Genomic DNA, 6194 nt, shown 5'->3' on the forward strand with positions numbered 1-6194 from the left:
ATATCAAATTATCTACCTATTTATCTCGACCAATTTTAGTTTTAGAAAAAATGTCGATAATTTAAGAAAAATTAAATCTCAAAAGAAGCTAAATGTTCTAGGAGGTTACTATACCAGAACTTATCCAAACGTGCCAAAATCCATGGTAAACAAGGACAAAAAACGACAAAAATTGCAAAAGAGAGAAAATAAAACAAAACTTGGTCTCGATTGATGATGCTCTGTTCCGTGTTTTCAAGTTTTAACATTTTTGTTGTTCGTGAGTTGAGCTGGGTCGAGTTGAGATATTTTTCTAGACCTAACTCAGTAACTTGGATCATAAAAATTTTCAACTCGAACAACCCTTATTAAATAATTAAATCTTTTGATTTTCATGTTTAGAATAATATCTAAGAAAAGAAATGGGAACGAAGCTTTTTGGAAATGGCCTATGGTGCCCCATGTTGAAGGTTTGGACCAAGATTTGGAATCAGGATTCGACAACTGATTCCCTCGACATTCCCCAACATCCACTGTGACATGGCTACATTACCAACTTGTCTTGAATTGCTTATATTATTTACTTGTTTTGAATTGCTCCTAAGAATGAAAACTATACCTCAAAATCACATTACCTATTTTGTGTGGCTCAATCATAAGATTCAAAAGTTAAGTGTTTCATTTGGGGCAATCTTATGTTAGGCGACCTCTTGAAATTTTCTTAATAAGCATTTCAATAAATACAAAGTAAGCTAAAAGAAAATTTCAACTTCCTACCCTACCCTACCCATGTAAATTTTCTAACATTGAAATCAATGTATAGTCGAAGTCCATCTTGTTATAGAAACTTTATTTTTACAAGGCTACCATTAATTTGTGGCCGAAACCTGGCTTCCTTCCACGATAAGTGCTTCGTTGGGTTTGGCCAATGCCCAGCTACATTGAGATTCAACGGTTCATAGGCAAGTGAGAGAGATATTGCAAGACAACCATTAATGAACAACTTAGCGAAACAATAAACAACATTTAGTTATCAATTTATGTTTGGATTAAGAGAGGGAGATAGATCCATAACTTCTTTTAGCTCCATCCCGGCTTGATTTTTGTTCTTCAATTGGTATTAAATACATAAAAGTTCCAAATCTAGAACCAAATATCATTGTCTCTCACTAGTTTTTAAACAATATACATAAAAAAGAAAAGAAAGCAAAGGCAGCATGAGTAGGATCAAGTCGAGTTTCTTGGTTGCTACAATTTTGACGTTATTATTGTTAGCTTTTACCGTCGATGCTCAATCCAGCACCGATGTTGTTTTTGACTTGGAATCATATGGTAACATAGTGCCTGGTACTGACATCACGACGGTAAATATACAATATGAACATCAATATTATCACTAGTTGAGTTGATCGATTGTTTGCTAATTTTTGTTACTTGTGAAATGTAGGCTTTAGCAAATGCATGGAAGGATGCATGCGCGTCCAGTCGTTCTAGTGCAATTGTCATTCCGGGAGGGATATTTGAAGTAAGGGAAGGGAAGTTTGCAGGACCTTGTAAAAACCGAATTGACTTCAAACTTGGAGGAACACTACGGGCACCAAAAAACTCTTCCGGAAGATAATTGGATTATTTTTGCACATATTGATAGATTGACAGTATCGGGTAGAGGAGTTTTTGATGGCCAAGGAAAGGAAGCTTGGGGAAAGAATGATTGCTATAAACGCATAAATTGTGCCCAACTCCCGATTGTAAGCAATATGCCTTCAACTTTCCTTTTCAATCTCGTGCATCTTGTTGTTTTCGAAAGGGTCTCTTAGATGCCTTCTCTCATCTTCTAACATTTATAATTTGGTAAATGTTATTCCTTTTCGAGAGGATAATCTTTAAACAATCAAGTTTCAATTTTATTGGGTTCTATTCAAATTTTTTGCTTTATTACTACATACTCTCACAAAATATTATTTGATTATACAAAATGTTTAGAGTTTGAGGTTCAACTTCATCACCAATTCAATCGTGACGAGAATAACGTCACTTGATAGCAAGAACTTCCATATCAACGTCCTCGGCTGCAACAACCTCACATTCCATAATATCAATATAATTGCACCAGAAAACAGTCCCGACACTGATGGAATACACATCGGTCGATCAAATAGGATCACGATCACAAAGTCCAAAATTGCAATAGGAGATGATTGCATTTCTCTTGGAGATGGAAGCAGACAAATTGAATTCACCAACGTTACATGCGGGCTAGGACATGGCATAAGCATCAGAAGTCTTGGAAGATACACCAACGAAGAACCTGTTGAAGGTGTCCTCGTAAAGAACTGCACGATGATTAACACCACTAATGGTGTCAGGATCAAAACGTGGTAAGGTTTTGCTACTAGCGGCACCGCCACCAATATGCACTTTTTGGACATTATAATGGTCAATGTTGGCAACCCTATTCTAATAGATCAAGAGTATTGTCTGTGGAATCAGTGCAATCGGCAGGTATTGATCGCATTCTCAAAGCTTTGATTGATTTTGTCAATATAACTTTCACAAATAAACCATTTACAGAAATTTGTTGTCTCATTTTGATTTTCAGATTCCTTCGAAAATTAAGATTAGTAAAGTGAGCTTCGAGAACATTAGAGGAAGTTCTGCAACTCCCGTGGCAATCAAACTTATTTGCAGCCGTAGCTTCCCATGCGAAGAAGTGAAATTTCGTGACATTGACCTCACTCCCAATGGAATAACAGGTCCTATTACATCCCAATGCATGAATGTGAGACCCATCATCTCACAAAAACAGAACCCTAAAATTTGTGCCTCTCCTTATCAACCTCCCCTCAATTGTACATTGAATTATTCATAGAATTGTTCATTGTCATAGTACTTCAAAATAATAAACAACCTTAATTAAGAGAAGACATCCTCTATCCATTCGAGGCTCTGTCTTTTGAATTTTTTTCTTGTACTTTTTGAGATAAATAAGATGGTCGAATGTTTGAAGGAGACTTCGTGTTGGGAATAATGGAATGTCTTTTATACCTCGACATTATAAAACAAAATTGTTTCACTCTTATTTTTCATTTTAGATTTGAATTCTAAATAAGACAATGCAACTGTGGGGAACTATGGTTAAAAAAACAAAAAAAATCTACCACCCCTCTCTATTAGTTACTCTAGACAAATCATTTACCATTAGAAATTTTTCAGATAGATTCCTAAGTTAAGATCGGATCTCCTAACAATATTAGTTGGATATCACGGATCCGTCATCATTGTGAAAGAAGAATTGACATTAGAGGGGACTAATCTAGTCGTGTTCTTAAATCTATCTTTTTGGTCAATTGTGTAATTTTAGTTGCAATTTTTAGATTAGAAAATTAAGTGACAAGTATTAATATGTATTCTAGGAATTTACATTTCATATCAAATTATCTACCTATTTATCTTGACCAATTTTAGTTTTAGAAAAAATGTCGATAATTTAAGAAAAATTAAATCTCAAAAGAAGCTAAATGTTCTAGGAGGTTACTATACCATAACTTATCCAAACGGGCCAAAATCCATGGTAAACAAGGACAAAAAACGACAAAAATTGCAAAAGAGAGAAAATAAAACAAAACTTGGTCTCGATTGATGATGCTCTGTTCCGTGTTTTCAAGTCTTAACATTTTTGTTGTTCGTGAGTTGAGCTAGGTCGAGTTGAGATATTTTTCTAGACCTAACTCAGTAACTTGGATCATAAAAATTTTCAACTCGAACAACCCTTATTAAATAATTAAATCTTTTGATTTTCATGTTTAGAATAATATCTAAGAAAAAAAATGGGAACGAAGCTTTTTGGAAATGGCCTATGGTGCCCCATGTTGAAGGGTTGGACCAAGATTTGGAATCAGGATTCGACAACTGATTCCCTCGACATTCCCCAACATCCACTGTGACATGGCTACATTACCAACTTGTCTTGAATTGCTTATAAGAGTGAAAACTATTCACACAAACCAACACGGTTTCTTTAAACATGTTTTTTCCTTGCTCGCATGTTTTCAGAGGTTGTTGTAGTGGTAGAGTTGTGAGTATTTCCACTTGTCACTCGAGTTATTATGTTCTAGAGGTCGTTGTAGTACAAGGGTGAGCATTCCTGCTTATCACTCGAGTGACCGGAGTTTGATGCCCAACAATAACAAGTTTAATATTGTCTTGACAATTTTAATCCGATTCTAAATTGTATTCTTTTTGTAACGGCGATTGACAAAATTTGGTGTGTTAACAAATTATATATTTTTCGAAAGTCGTCGTTGTAGAGTGATGAGTATTCCGGCCTGTCACACGTCTGACCCGAGTTTGATCCCTCACAGCGACGATTTTAATTTTAATTTTCTTTTGAATAGTTTTAATTGAATTCGAAATTCAATAGTGGTGAATCGGATGATTTGGGTTTTTTTTCCAACGACAACGAAATTCAGAATTGGATTCCTTTTTCTCTCGTGTCTTAACAAATAATATATTTTTTAGAGGTCGATGTAATATAGTAGTGAGTATTCCCGCTTGTAACTTGAGAGACCTGAGTTTGACCCGACAATAATAAGTTTAATTTCTTTTGACAATTTTCACCGGATTTGAAATTGGATTACTTGTTCCGAATCTTCGATTCATAAAATCTAGAGCGTTAACAATGGATCACTTTTTCTAAAGACCATTGGTAAAATCTGGAGCGTTAACAAATAATTTATTTTTTATGAGTCGTTGTAGTATAGATGACCTAGTGGGTTCGATCCTCGAAATTTGAAATTGGACAGTGGTAAACCTAGGTTCAATCCCCGACAACGACGATTTTAATTTTATTTTGATAGTTTTAACGGAACTCAAAATTGGACAGCAGTGAAAAGAAAGAGTATTATATCCTAGCATACCAAGGACATGATTAACATTCTCCTATAGGACAAAGCCATTGGGCAAGATAATCAAATAAACTATCAAGTGACACATCCATAATCAACCTCCCACCTAACTCAAAAGTTCCATACCAAGGACATGATTAACATTCTCCTATAGGACAAAGCCATTGGGCAAGATAATCAAATAAACTATCAAGTGACACATCCATAATCAACCTCACACCTAACTCAAAAGTTCCATACTAGAGTTGAAAGGGAAGTTGAAGCTCTGCAGACACTTTGTTGACTACAATTACCTACATGCTTGTAATAGCCAAAAATAAATAAACAAATAAAAATATTATAATAAGGTAGTTAAAATAATAATAAATAAATAAATAAATAAAAACAACATGCCTAGATGCTATCTTGGAAATCACTGACAACCCGCATAATCAACATTCTCCTATAGGACAGAGCCATTGGGCAAGATAATCAAATAAACTATCAAGTGACACATCCATAATCAACCTCACACCTAACTCAAAGGTTCCATACTAGAGTTGAAAGGGAAGTTGAAGCTCTGCAGACCTGTATTGACTACAATTACCTACGTGCTTGTAATAACCAAAAATAAATAAACAAATAAAAATATTATAATAAGGTAGTTAAAATAATAATAAATAAATAAAAACAACATTTCCCCACTTCTCTCCACTAACCTCTCATGTAATAGCCAAAAACAAATAAACAAATAAAAATATTATAATAAGGTAGTTAAAATAATAATAAATAAATAAATAAATAAAAACAACATTTTCCCCCTTCTCTCCACTAACCTCTCATCCCTTCCCACAAAAATAAATAAACAAATAAAAATATTATAATAAGGTAGTTAAAATAATAATAAATAAATAAATAAAAACAACATTTCCCCACTTCAATGACTGTAGGACTAATGGGACCTCATGCATATTGTGTAATCATGCATTTGGGGGGATACCCTATCCCATCACGAGGGTACGGACGCGTACATCCAAATGGCAGGACAACGATCGTTATGCCCTGCATAGCGCTGCCGTGACGGTTTTAGTTTTAACGGGTCCCGGTGGGCCCCCAGATCATGCCCACTGGCTAGGGATAGTGGCCCAGCGGTGTGCGAACTAGCTGGTGAGCCCATACTCGCACGTATGAGCTGCATGTAGAGTATATGGTACACATCCACGATTACCTGTTAGGATTACACCGTAGGGAAAACGAAACGAAACGAAACGAAAGATAGGTCCCATCATTTCATTGCATGTGATTGTTGCATTTAACCCCAATAGTGGGGTC

At 35.2% G+C, this 6194-nt stretch overlaps 1 pseudogene; it reads left to right on the plus strand.

Moving 5' to 3' along the window:
- Positions 1-1196: 1196 nt before the first annotated feature.
- LOC111798531 (exopolygalacturonase-like) lies at positions 1197-2848 on the plus strand (annotated as a pseudogene).
- Positions 2849-6194: the final 3346 nt, after the last annotated feature.

Source organism: Cucurbita pepo, chromosome 9 (assembly GCF_057944985.1).
Source record: "Cucurbita pepo subsp. pepo isolate OVF chromosome 9, ASM5794498v1, whole genome shotgun sequence".
Lineage (NCBI taxonomy): Eukaryota > Viridiplantae > Streptophyta > Magnoliopsida > Cucurbitales > Cucurbitaceae > Cucurbita > Cucurbita pepo.